At 35.1% G+C, this 15,116-nt stretch overlaps 1 pseudogene across 1 annotated transcript; it reads right to left on the minus strand.

Annotated features, from left to right (window-relative positions):
* Positions 1-9,507: 9,507 nt before the first annotated feature.
* LOC149576660 (expansin-B3 pseudogene) lies at positions 9,508-10,081 on the minus strand (annotated as a pseudogene). Its single transcript, XR_016361900.1, has 2 exons — positions 9,993-10,081; positions 9,508-9,799 (listed from the first exon to the last, which is right to left on the minus strand). The product of XR_016361900.1 is annotated as an expansin-B3 pseudogene (transcript).
* Positions 10,082-15,116: the final 5,035 nt, after the last annotated feature.

The raw sequence follows: 15,116 nt of genomic DNA on the forward strand, positions 1-15,116 counted from the left end.
CTCTACATCTATCATGCACACTCCCATCCCCCCTATATCTCTCCCTCTCCCTCTCCTACCGCCTACTAGATCTCTCTCTCAAGTTCTCTCTCTCCCTCTCTACTCTCTCTCTCTCTCTCCCATCCCATCCCTTACTCTCACTCTCTCTTTCTCCCATCCCCTACTCTCTCTCACACTCCCATCCCCTAATCTCATTCTCTCTCTCCCATCCCGTACGAGCTCTCTCTGCCACCACCTACTCTCTCTCACACTCTCACACTCTCTCCCATCCCCTACTTTGTCTCTCTTACACACATTCCCTTTCCCCCTCTCTCTCTCTCCCTCTCCCACTCCCTGTCCCACTGCTTACTTTCTCTCCCCCATCCCCTACTCTCTCTCTCCCCTCTCCCATCCCATACTCTCTCTCTTTCATAGACACACACTCCCATCCCCCCCTTCTCTCTCTCCTCTCCCATCCCCTACTCTCTAGATTTGTCACACACACTCCCATCCCCCCTCTCTCTCCCTCTCCCACTCCATATTGCACCACCTACTATCTCTCTCTCTCTCAAGTACTCTCTTTCCCTCTTTACTTTCTCTCTCCCATCCCCTACTCTCACTCTCTCTCTTCCATCCCCTACTCTCTCTCACACTCTCTCCCATCCCCTACTCTCTCTCTCTCTCTCTCTCTCTCTCTCTCTCTCTCTCTCTCTCATCCCCATCCTGTAAAAGCTCTCTCTACCACCCCCTACTCTCTCTCAAACTCTCACACTCTCTCCCATCCCCTACTCTATCTCTCTTATACACATTCCCATTCCCCCCTCTCTCTCTCTCACACACTTCCTCTCCCATTGCCTACTCTCTCCCATTCCCAACTCTATCTCTCTTACACACTTCCATTCCCCCTCTCTCTCCCTCCCACTCCCTCTCCCATCGCCTACTATCTCTCTCTCTCTCTCTCACTCTCTCCCTCTCTATCCCATCCCCTACTCTCACTCTCTCTCTTTGCCACCCCTAATCTCTCTCATACTCTCACACTCTCTCCCATCCCCTACTTTCTCTCTTACACACACTTCCATCCCCCCTCTCTCTCCCTCTCCCACTCCCTCTGCCATTGCATAATCTCTTTCTCTTCCATCCACCCTCTCTCTCCCTCTCCCACTCCCTCTGCCATTGCCTACTCTCTTTCTATCCCATCCCCTACTCTCTCTATCTCTCTCTCCCCTCTCTCATTCCCTACTCTCTCTCTTTCACACACACCCATCCCCCCTCTCTCCTCTCCCATCCTCTACTTTTTCTCTCACTCGCTCTCCCTCTCCCACTGCCTACTTTCACTCTCTCTCACTCTCACTCTCTCTCTCTCTCACTCTCACTCTCTCCCTCTCTACTCTCTCTCTGCTACCCCCTACCCTCTCTCTCTTTCTCTCTTACACACATTTCCATCCCCCCTCTCTCTCTCCCTCTCCCACTCCCTCTCCCATCGCCTACTCTCTCTTCCATCCCCTACTCTCTCTTCCATCCCCTACCCTCTCTCAAGCTACTCTATCTTCCCCCTCTCCCATTCCCTACTCTCTCTCTTTCACACACATGCACTCCCATCCTCCTCTCTCTCGCTCTTCCTCTCCCACTCCGTCTCCCACCACCTACTCTCTCTCTCCCCCATCCCCTACTCTCAATCTCTCTCTCCCATCCCCTACTTTCAATCTCTCTCCTCCATCTCGTACTCTCTCTTTGCCACCTCTACTCTCTCTCTCACACTTCCTCTCTCTTGCATCTTGTACTCTCTTTGCTACCCCTACTCTCTCACATTTCCTCTATCTCCCATCCCATACTCTCTCTACCACCCCTACTCTTTCTCACTTCCTCTCTCCCCTCTCCCATCCCCTACTTTCTCTCTATCTCTCTTACACACACAAATAGCCATTATCTCACCCCACCCCCCCTAGCTCTCTCTTGGTTTTGGTTTGCAATTTAGGTCTCACTAGTGCGTGCGTACTATAGCGTGTGCGCACTACCTCGAATTCAATAGTGTTTTAATAGCACGTGTGCGCTATAGGGCACACACACTATTCAAAGCTTTGCATTAAAACCAAGCCTAAGGCTTGGTTTTGCCTTGGAGATCCAACCCAAAGGTTTGGAGTTTATAAATAGGTCTGAGACATGTTTTCCAACAAACATACAAAAAATGATTGATTTTTCTTGTGTGCTCTCCTTCAAGATTCCTCGTGGTTGGGTATCGATAAGATCAGGTTACATAACATTATAGGTCTTTGTGTTAGCTATCTAATCATATAATTTATTTTTAATTTGAACTATTTTAAGTCTTTCATCTATAATTTCTTTTGAATGTATGTTCATTTTTTGTCAAAAACCACCATGTACTAATTGGGCTGTAGATTTTAGCTCATTAATCCAATTTTGTAACAACTTAGTTTTTTAGAAACTAGACTCCATTCTACACACTTTGAAAAAAAGAAGTTTTGATTTTAGATTAGTTTTCAATCATTTCTAGGGGGAGCACACAGATATTTCATGTTTTTGGGATGGGTCTAATTAAAAAATTCATTAAAAAAAATACATATTATAAAATTACCCAAAAAATCTGGGATAAACTACATAGTGTTAGGTAACTTTTGACTAGAGTGATTAAAGAATTTCAAAAAAAAATTTAAAATTTCAGGGGGGCCGCACTTTGTACTATGTTATGTTTTTTTGGAATAAGCAGTACCACTTTCTGTGGCCCCCTTTTTTGAGGACCTAAAACTAAACCATTTTGAAAAAAAATTAGTAGTTTAGAAACTAGATTCAAAGGACTATGACTTTTGTTTTTGTCATATCTTAAAATTTTGAGCATAACTATCTTCAAATTCTTGTTGAAGTCCATAATTTGCTGATTTCAGGAAAAAGGTGTCCACTTATACCCCCCTTTTGGCACCACAATTTTGTGCACTTACCCATATACAGTATTTAGAAAAATTAATATGGCTTGGCCAAGCACTTTCAAAATCCAGAATTACCTGTAGAAGAAACAAGAACAGACATGTATCCATTCTACAGAACTGATAGATAGGGAAACTAAACATGGAGATATCCACCTATCTATCCCATAATTGCTACATTACACCCTTCCATGAAGGAAAGTACACAGCATCTAACCTTCCTTGTTTTTCCACATTCGACACCATAGTGGAAGGTAAGCTTTCCAAAATAATAAAAATAGCATAAGATAACTGCAAAAGGAAGAATGGCATCTTCTTCACAATCTACTCCCTTGTACATCCTATCAATGCTCCACAATGAACATCATAGATGAAATCACTTCCAAATCATAGGACTAGCAACATCAAAAATACGCGCACACACCCTAGCCACCTCAAGATCAAAGAAATCTTAAAAACAAGATTCATAATTCTTAAGTAAAAGTCCAAAAAGGAGATACAACCAAATTAAAAGTGAACAAGAGTCAAGTAAATAGATCACATAAGAAATTGGTGGCTTGGTGGTCACAAAAAAAACATAAAATCTCAAGCTAGTCCTTCATCACATCCAAGTTCATGAAACTGAACATAATAAAATGAAACCCAATTCACTTAAAGCACAATGACTCTCACTAGTCACCAAGAGGGAGTAGATGTTTAACAAAACCTTGCGTCCAAGGATCGCTAAGAACATAACTAGACTTCTCATGCATCACATGCAATTTATCTTGATAATCACACATTTCTAAATGCATAATGGAACATACAATACTTTTGCAAATGAAATCCATCTTCTTCCTAATTAGTATTTAAGTTACTCAATGAACCTCATGAACCTGGCATAAAATAGAAATAAATTCTTGCACCGCATGTGCATCACATGTCATTTATATAATAAAAAGACATTTTTCATTGCTATCACATGCTGAATCTTCATTTGGTAGGCTCTCATAACCTTATGCAAAAGTCAATCATCCTTTGACTATCTCAATAGTTCAATTTTAATACTCCAATGTGCATATTATACCATCACATGGTTTAAAGTAAATATAATCATAACATATTAGGTATGCAATTTACCAGTCATTCCATAAACTTTCCATTTGACAATCTTTTAAATATTAAAATATTTTTAACTCAAAATCATAACTAAGAGACACAACATGCAACCCACTTCATCAACTCATACAACATAGAGTAAACAAGTTGACTTACAGTTCTATGTTTAGCATAGTGAACTCAAGGTCCAAGTGTGGAACCAAGAGCTATGATACCATATGTAATGACTGCCCCTGCAAAACTAATGCCACATCAACCATCTCCATAAATTGCAAAAAAATCAACAGGAGTCAAAGTCTTTTGAATATTGACTCGTCAACATGAGTTAATTAACTATCATTGACTTTAATTAAAATGATACATACACATAAATACTCAAATTAAAAGAAAATTGTAAATTCATTACCAGATTTACCAGTACTGAATACCAGATACTAGGTGGTCTAACCGTGATGACCAAGTTGTAAGGAGCTCCAGAACCTGCCTAAGAAACAAGGGGGAGAATATTGTAGGAGTGCTTTTACCACCCTACCATGAAGCTATTAAGCTTCCCTGAAATCCTTCCTGACATGAAAGATACCCATCCCAGCAACGAGAGAGTCTAAACAAGTAAAACTTAGAAGAGTAATGGAATTGTGCTACACAAATAATGTAGGAACATTCATCGGTCAACAAGATAACAAAGCAACATTTTCTTAGTTATCACTTTAGCATTTCAGTCCCATCTCCATCATTTATAAAGAAAATAAAACATAAAATGGTTTATTCAACCTTGAATTGAACCATATACTCATCAACATACAAGGATTACCAACAATTCTCTATTGACATATGTTATAAATATGCTTAGATTAAGTTAGTCACATAGCTAACAATGGACTCTTTTGTGTCATTAATATGCCTAGCATGTTATTCCCGAAAAAAAATCGACAAGATTGGATTGTTGATATCCACAATTATATCAAGTAAATCACATTTGCATTACGGTGCTGTAACTAGCATTTAGGAATCTTTGTTAAGCAAGAACAGGTCCACAAATCCACCAAGAAATTCTATATAAATTTCAGGCTATCTACCACTAATTTAAAATCAACATCAAGCAGAAGGCAAAAGCTATCCAGTACTGAGGCTTATAGATCCACAGAGAAATTTTATACAGAACTTGTGCTCATCTACACTAAGAAAATATTATTATCAATGCACAAAGTGCCATAGAGATTAACTTGGGCAGCCAGACCTCAACATTGGATTTAAAGTAACAAAGACTAATGAGGAAATTCATGCAACATGTGGATGATTAACAATGTGCTTTACAAAAGGACCAAAGAAAATGTTTGACTAACGTTTTCTAGCAGTCGGTAGCAATGAAAGACTAAAAGTCTTCACCTACTAAAGCATCTCATCTCTGAGAAACTCACAATACACAATTTTACAATACAGAATTCAGAGAGACAAAATGAGACTGCTGAGGTTGAAAGATACACTTAAACCAAAGTTCCATTTCCTCTTAATAACAAAGAAGACAAAAACATATTTAAAACTCCTAAATCATTATGAGCTTTCATCCATAAAATAGCATTATTCCAAGGTAAAAACAACTATAAACACACCACACAAGAAGAAAACTAAAGAATAGAGCTTAGTTTGCAATCTCTATAGTCATAAAGGTGTAGACTATCCCATACAATGTTTTTGATGAAATTGGCACAACTTAAGGAAAGTTACACCTATTGAGACTTGATCTAAGGAAACCAATTTAATGGTTCAACTCAAAACAAAACTTAGACAAAATGTATGCAAAGCAGTGCAATAAAAGACCTAACACTAAAGTTCTGCAAACTTGCAAACAAGAAAGGTGTAGAATTAGTAGAGAGAGAGCTTCTTCAGGTCAAGTTATGTTGACTTATAAATGGACTTTCCTTTTTATTGTTCCAATTGGCAGTATTTATATCACAATCTTTATAGTATTATAGAAAAAGATATTCACCGAGTTGCAGTGGTAATGTATGGATTCAGACAACGCATGTGAGTAAATGAAAGACACCAACATTATATTTATTTCAACCCAATGCTCATGCAACTCACAATAAATTTCCCAAAAAATAATGAGAGATCACACATTAAAGAACTTGGGATCTACAGGTATGGTTCATGTAATTGGTATATAATCTTGATTTGGATGCTTCCCTAAAGAGTCAAGAATTTACAAGTATAGCCTCCCTCATAAGAATTTGGGCACTCCAAAAGTATGCGAAGGCATAATCAGACAAGTTTTTATTTTTTTATTTTTATCTAAATAGAAATCCTAACTATGGAACTACTGTGATATGTTTTCAACCATGGTACAATACCTTATGCCAAGGGTTCCTAATGATGGTTAAAATAGATATTCTATAGAGCAATTTATATAGATGAAACAATGCTTGACAAGCAGTCCATTTCAAATTCAATAATGCTTATGCCAGTAATCAAAGACCATATCTAGTATACCTAATATAATCTTTTTCACTTAATCGCACTTAAAGAATTCAGATTAGTAAATAGTGTGAATATAGGAAAACCTGGTAAATAACGCTATTCCTTTCTTGAATGTCATTTTCTCCTCTAGCTCCTTCCTGTGCCTCGAGTTCCCTTCAACACTAAGTGAGCAAAGTTCAAAATCAATGTAAACTTCTCTAACTGCAAGAATGGTGATTGTCTCAAAGACCTCCTGAGATAAATCCATTGCACTACCATGACATCCATTGCCGTGATGATCAAAAATCTTGATGACAATCATTGCATTTTGCAGTAAATGGGAGTGGAACCTTGTGTTCCACTAGTCATCATTCCCATGCATCTCACCAAAAAAGAATTTCTTCCCCAAGCACCTTTGTTATCCCAGATTAAATTGCTGCTGTCATAATCCCCTTTCCCTTTCAGATGTCTTCATGTTCTTCTCCATCCGTTAGAGCGGTTGTAAAATTATTTTCTTAGTTATGTAACCAATTCTTTTTTATAGCAATTGACTCATTATCTCCAATACATAATTAAATTAGTTAACATAATTTCATAGTTCAAGAAAATGAATCCACGTAGCAGAGAATTTTTGAGTTATTTGGAATTCAGATGGAGTGGGTTGTGACACCAAGCAATTTAGTCAAGCAATGTTTGGACAAATCTGTTTTGACATTCAGAGAATTCTACTGTAAGTATGAACCACATTTCTTGGTATTGAGTTCATTGCACGCTAGATCTAAAATAAAAATGTAAATAAAATGAACACAGATTTGTCCAACTGAGGGATATTTATAGCCACACCATACGGTGCGCCACCAAAAATACTAATATTTAATGTAAATAGAATATATTTTCATTCAATTCTGACAAAGAACAGATTCTTGGAATTAAGCAGAGGCAACTAACAGTGTATGCTATTTGATATTCCTAATCATAGTTGCAGGCATCATTACTTTTTACAATTCACACACTATATTTACGATGATTTTGATTTTAATTGTATATTTTTAATTGATCATTAGGAAAATGATTCGAAATATCAATTAAAATTCTATACTATCAAAACCAAAAATTATGCTATATCAATCTTAAACATGATACAAACGTAGTTGACGGTGGATTCCAAAATCACAAAGGAAAATATTATCATTTGTATAATTAGACTGCAGTTGGTGGAGTTTTAAGATGCCTTGTCAAATATTTGCCCGACATTGTGGAGCTATAGAGAGTCTTTTCAGAGCAAATGATTCCAGTCGAGAATTAAAATATCAAATCTACGACTCGAATCGAATCGAATGGAGGCGTAAATATTAGCACAAAAAAAAGATTATGCATGACATGTGGAATTTGGGGGTTTCCTAGGTTATGCATGATAGTAGACCTCAATGGACCTGGTCGTCGTACCATACAATTTATGACTATTTTAAAACTCAAAACTGTTCAACATTTCACGGAGGATAGCCTTTTAACATGTCTCTGTAATTGTATACACAGGAAATTTGATGTAGCTTGACACTTTTCTTCGAAAGTGACTACTGCCACTCCAATCGCTCCAATTTATGAATTGACTGGCATAGCAATTGGAAATGAGCTGCTGATTTAGATCTTGATTTAGCTGCATGTAATAGTAACGAATTCATTAGATTGAATCAACAAAGTTTAACTATTTTAACTCGTTGAATCAAATAAAATAAAATTAGCATTACCCAATGAGATATAAAAGTTGGCCCTTTGTCGATTCCTCCCCCTCATGGGATCTCTGAAAAACCAGCTACTCTTCTTCTAAAATTATATCACATTAATAGACAAAAGTTAATCTTGAAAACCCAAATCAAAGTGAACCATAAAAACCTCAGTAATTTTTGTTTGGTGGAAAACAGATTCTTACCTTTTGTTCATCTGCAATTAGAGATTGTGTTGGTTTCTTCTTTTCAAAAATAGTATCCTGTTAATAAACAACATAATACCTTGAAAACCAAAATCAAAGAGAAAAAATCATAAGAAAAAATGGTAAATCCTTTTTTTTGGGAAAATACGGATTCTGACCTTAGGCTCATCTGTAATTTGAGACTCTGTTGGGTTCTTTACCAAATTATGCTGCACCGCCATGTATTCTTTAGCTAATTTGATAGGAAGAGGGGTGGCATAATCTCTCCTTTCCTTTTCCCTTTGTTCTTGCTCTACATTTTGCAGATTTTTTTCTTCCTCAACTTGTTCAAAATTTTGCCTTTTGAAGGCATAGTTGAAGCATTTGACGACAAATTCTTTCATAAGATGGCAGACCAGATTCACAACTCTTCTCATTATCTCCTTAGCGAATGCCATTCCCCTGTTTTGAAATTTGCACAAGGTATTTCCTGATTTTTTTTTGGGATGCGATGCTATAGAAAAGATTTGTTCTTAATTTGAAACTGTAAATGACCATTTTATAGCAATGGTAAGTTGCCTCTCTTGATCACAGCAATAGAAAGTTTCTTTTTCTACTACTGTCATTAATGAAAAATCCACAACTTCCTTTTTAGTACTGCTGCCATTATTGAAAAATCCACAACTTCCTTTTCAGTACTGCTGTTTTAATCCACAACTTCCTTTTCAGTACTGCTGCCATTAATGAAAAATCCACAACTTCCTTTTCAGTACTGCTATTTTCGGAGGATTAATTAGCAACTGAGAAAAATCTGGTCAGACGATTAATTAGATTGAGAGAAATTAAACTGAAATCTTAACAAATTCTGCTGTTGTATTGGACTTGAGGGAAAAGACTGGTTCTTCATTAAACATCACAAATTTGGCAGAAAAGTGGGAAATGGAAACATTGTCAGGAAGATTTGACGCATGCTTTTGAAAGTGGTGTTGGTTCGAGAGTTGCGGTGCAATTAGTTGCTAATGAACTCAGAATTTACCTTGTGCAGGTCGATCTTTCTGGAGTCATCTATAGGTTTTTCTTATTGTTGGGATTATTTCTTACGTTCCATTTCTTTATTTTTCTTATGTTCACACTCCAATCTTAACTACCAAACTAACAAACAAACTCCCTCTGTAAGTGTGGATTCCTCGTTTACACGGAAACCAACTTGAAGTTTTTTTCCCTTGTCAAAGTTGAGGCGTGATTTGTATGTGGCGGTGGGAAACCAGTTGTGTGGGATGATATCTCTGGCAGAGAGTGTTCTGTTGGAGGAAAGAGATGTTACTCGTAGTGAGAATGGCGCCTTCAATGGCCCTCCTAACAAACACCAGTTCACTCCCCACAAATGCCTCATCTCCATCCAACTCCCTGACCCCGCCTGCACTTTCCATACATCCACAAAACCAACGAATTCAGTGGGCGAAGCTTAGATGAAGCATATGAGATCATACTAAGACCAACATCCTTCATAATTTTGAGTAGCTTTTTCTATTGTGAATCTTGATTGATCAATGTTTAGTATACACAATGAATGTAGAAAGATTGAAATACATGGAATGTGGAATGTATACCTCTTTTAGATGTACGCCTCCCACATCACCATCGCCATCTTCATACTTGATCAGAATGGAAAACCAGTAGTCCGTTGACCCCTCATTCACATGGAGTTGAGCACAAATTTCATCCAAATTCACAATGTAGCATGTCAGATGATTTTGTTTTCAATATGTGGCACCTATTTTTTCTTTTGAATTCTAACCGTTTTGATTATTTTGCTCACAAAAGCTGCTGTTGTTTCTTTATTTTTATTTTTGGGTTTAGGCCATTCAGCAACCGACACTTTTCTTTCTTAGGACAAGAGAATAGTTGCTGATTTTTCATGCTCTCTTCTTTAATAAAATTACTAACAAACAGTTGCGTATGTGCAAGAGATATTTTGGAAAGAATATCCTAATGCATAGTGCAACAAAGTCTGCATTGACTTACAATTATAGAATAATACAACCATGATATTTAGTATTGATAGGAATTTTAATTATGTATTTTAAATTAGGAGCAATTAATATGCTATCATAGCTATGAATACAGAGTGAGAAGTTGAAATTTCGCTTTGAGAAGTTGAAAGAAGAACTTATTATCTACTACAATGTTTTCTTAAAATAAAGAATCAAAGCCAACATAAGATAAACTTTGAAATTGCACTTTTATAATAATATACACTTAATTTGAAGTAAGCTTTAATGAAAAAGAGATATGTAATTAGTAAGAGGCATATATGTATAATTATTATTTATTGAGGGCATATATGGATGTGAACTTTGTTTGAGATGATTCAATGTTGTGTTGGAACCAAGAGATTGCTAGAGGGGTTAATTTCTAAGTTTAAATTCATGGATAAAAGAATTAACAAATTGAAAAATAATTATGGTAAAATGTATATGTAGTACTAATAATGTCAACAGTACTCGTAGTATTTTATTGGAGAAAAAGAATTTCCAATCATTTTGGTAGGAGGCTATGCAAAAGTTAACAAAAAAATATGTCAATAGTGCTGAAACTTGTGATGTTGTTGTTAGAGTAATTAGATATTTTCTAATTAACTCTTGTCTACTTTACCTAAAGTTTAGGCATATAATAATTAATTCTTTTATTTTTTATTATTATACAACCTACGTTAGACCTTTTTAGAGTTTGGATCTCCTTTATCAAGACAATCTCTCTTTGTAATTATTAACCAATTCACTTTTGATAATAGAAATTTGTCTTTTTTCTCATCAAGAATGTTTCCTCTTCTATGGATCTATGAATTCAAGCATCAATAGATTTTTTCCTCTTTCTGTGATAGGTGTTTGCATGCATGTGATTCTTGGTAGATGTGGGGTTGAGCTTTCATCAACTTAAATATGGTATCAAAGATCTAGATCTTCATGCCCTTGTCTTGTTTCTGAGAAGTTCGGCTTGGCTTTCAGATCTGTGTTTTTTCTTTTAGAGGTTTCATTTTTTAGAGTTATTTTGTATTGAATTTGGGGGATCATTGATTTTCGGTGCACTTTGAACCCAAACAGACATCACTGTTGATCTTAGAGCGACCAAAAACTCGTATTTTCATATAAAATTTGTCAAATTTTGGCACAGTTCGAAACTGTGGGAAAAAAAATTGCTCCCAAATTTGACATGTTTCCCAAGGTAGTGATTTTCAAAAAAAAATGCACAATTCCCGAAGCAATGATTTTCAAATTTTTGAACATAAATTGAGATTTCTATTTCAAAAATCAAGATTTTTGGCACATTTCCCAAGGCAATGATTTTCTTAATTTTGGCACGCAAATCAAGATTTTTGGTACATTTCTTGAGGCATTTGTGGAAATGACTCACCAAAATGAAAATTCAAGAACAATAGAGCCTGTTCCTACAAGCCAAGACAAGATAAATTTAGGTGGACAAGGCAATAGAGAAAATATACAAAACCCAACTACATTTCTTGAGGATAATTTCTAAAAGATTCCAAATGAAGTTTCAACAACAATTGGATAGCTTGAGAATGCCACATATGTGTTATATTTGTTAGGAATGCTATCTACGAATGAAAGTGTTTCGTACATCAAAAGGTCCAGTATGCAATAAATGTTGACAAGAAAAGGGAAACAATAAATTTTCTACTTCAAATAATATGGATCCAAGGCCACAACTTGAGGAGCTTGCAAACTTATATACAAATTTGAAATAGAGAAAAGGTCATACTTGAGCTTATATATTCTCTAATATATATAGGGAAGTCAATATATATAAGGACTTATTGCTTGTATGCTTTAACCTTTAAAAACTATATAATACTAACATGTGTAAAAATGTTGAAACTAGAACACTGCATTTTCCTTTTAGAAAAGGAGTTGATCTCTAATATTTTAAATAAATGAAAAATCTCAATTTGCTTTGCAAAATATAATAGTATTTTATTAAAGATCAAAGTTGAACTATCATTTTTTAATTATTACATTATTATATATTTCTTTGCTTAATTTCCATTAGCAATAAGTCCTCTGAATTCATTTCTCCTCCATTGCCAATGTTCCACTATAATAGACAATAGTTTTTAAGATCTCTGGTTATGTGCAATCTATTTTATTCATCAAAGGCTTAAAAACTCTCTTTTTCTCATCAAAGGCTTCAAAACTCTCTTTTTCTCATCAAAGGCTACTATATTCTTCTCAAGGGAAGGTAAAATAAGAGATATAGAAATAGGATCAATCCTTGAGCCCAAGAAAAAAAAATTCAAAGCTGAATGCAATTGCTTTAATATTAATCTTACTACTTAGAAAAACATTATTTTTTCTTCAAATATCCATTCTATATTAAAGATGAGGGAGGATATTTAGGATCAGTTGGGAAAAAATCAAATGCATCCAAAGTATTGAAATTTGAAAGTCGAGTGCAACTATTTATATTTTAATCTTACTGACCAGAAAAACTCTTCAAATATCCATGCCAGATCCAATTCATAAACATATTAAGATTTAATAGAATACAACTTAACAAATTTTGAATCCCACCATCCTCTCCATATATCTCTCCAACCATTCTCACCATTTCACCTCCAGATGACAAGTATGAAAAGGATGTCCAAACCTCCTGATGAGGCATATGAAAAGGATATTTAGAATAGTTTGACATAACTATACAAAAGATATAATTCATATTGTGTTCTACTTTTAATAAAGTAAAAATATAAATAATTTATAGTATATTTTAGAAGTTAATTAAACAAAATGCACTACTCCCACATTTGATAATCAATCACACACATTGACATTAAATCCCATATTAAATCCATCTTAAGATTTAAAATCCTTAAAATGGAGATTTCAAAATCAATATATTAAAAACAATGCTACAAATCAGTGTCTCTTTTCTAACATAAACTCCATGGCCTCAAATTTCTCATTTAAAATGCGAGCAGAACATCAAGGTCAAATCCCAATAGATAGATAACATTGACGACCAAGAACACCAACCTATAACAATGAGCCCCCACACACAAGTATTCCTATTCCCCAAATCATGTAAAAACGATCCCCTATTGTTCAATTATGAAGCTTACCTAGCCTTAATGTCGTATAAAATCCTTGCCAGAAGACTTGAGAACAAGAAGGAGTCAATGAGTAGATTCAAGATGAGGAAGATGAGGATGTGCAATTCAGATGTAGTTAGAATTGAAACATAGAGACAGACACTGTAATAGATCCCCCCCTTCCTCTCTCATCACCCAAATGAATGACTCACTTTCCTCCAATGCCCTTGCAATCACTTAATTTCTTAGAAGGATAGAACAAATATGTTACACAGAAATATATAAAATGAACTACTACCTTTGTGCCAAAATCCACAATTGTAAATCTCAGAGAAGAATGCATTATGTCTAAAGCATAATTTACCATATGAAACAAAATATTTCTGTAGTGAAATTTATTACTGTAGATTTCTTAGAAGGATAGAAGATGATTAGATAATATTCACAATCAATTTTCTTTATAATAGTTGGCATTGCATGGTGTGTTTTCTTTATAATAGTTGACATTCTACAATATGTATCAGACATTCTATAATAGTTTGAAATTTTTTTCTTTAGAACTATTTAAAATGATGGATATAAGATTTTGTTGTTATCTTTGTTGGTTAATGTTTCCATGTTGTAGGCGATGTTGTTTGTTGAAGTGGTGACAATAGTTGTAGACATGCTTCTTCCTTCTTCTTGGAAATTCTGTAAAAAATATTTTGTATTTTACAGTATCATTCAAAAGAGAATGATGGTTGAATCTAAAGCCTGTCAATAGATTTCACTCTTGATATTGCTATCTAGATGTCAATCCCTTTCTTTCTCTTTTTCCAGTGTCTATTGTAGCCTTTTCTAATATGAGTTCCTAGGTTTTTTGTATTGTAATGGTCCAAGCCATAGCCAGTGGTAGTTGTGTACGGTTTCCTTGGGTAATTAGAGTAATGGGTACATTGTTTCATTTATGTGTATCCCAAGTTGGTCCAATATAATTTTTTAAATTAACAACAACATATTTTGGCAGATCTGAAGGGTTTGAATTTGTATCATAGATGATTGATGTTATTTTTCCAAATGATCCATTTACAAGTCCAACTTGTATCCATAAATTTTTCGTTAACACGATATGTTGAACAATGCATAGTAGGACCTCTTGTTGAAGTTGATCATCTTCATTGTGTTCATTTGATCTTTGTATAGCAACTCTAGAAAAACTAAACTTGCTATTGGGTGGTTCAACTATTTTAGTATTTTTTTATTATGTAGTTTCATGAATTCATTAGTTGCAAATAGATGTGTAGCTTTATTGAAATCTTCTCATTGTTTGGAACTTAAAGAGTTATTTTTTAAAGTCATGAGGGTATCTCAATCATCTTGTAGTGGATTTGCATTTCAAATATTTTGTAGGATTTTCAAAAATTGTTGTTGGGATTGACTTTTTCCTTGTAAAAGCCTCACGAATGCGACTATCAATTTTGATAAGATGTTGTGGTCCTAATAAACTCATTTCATCTATAAGAATGTATTTAATATGTTTGAAGTCTTCTTGAAGGTTTGTTAATGATTGGCCTTTTAAGAGATGTATTTCTTTAATTGGAATTCAGCGGAATATGTGGATTGTTGATGCTTGACTGTTATAAGTAGC

The sequence above is a fragment of the Cupressus sempervirens genome, chromosome 1 (genome assembly GCF_028749045.1).
Source record: "Cupressus sempervirens isolate cs-2001-9-10 chromosome 1, ASM2874904v1, whole genome shotgun sequence".
Taxonomy (NCBI): Eukaryota; Viridiplantae; Streptophyta; class Pinopsida; order Cupressales; family Cupressaceae; genus Cupressus; species Cupressus sempervirens.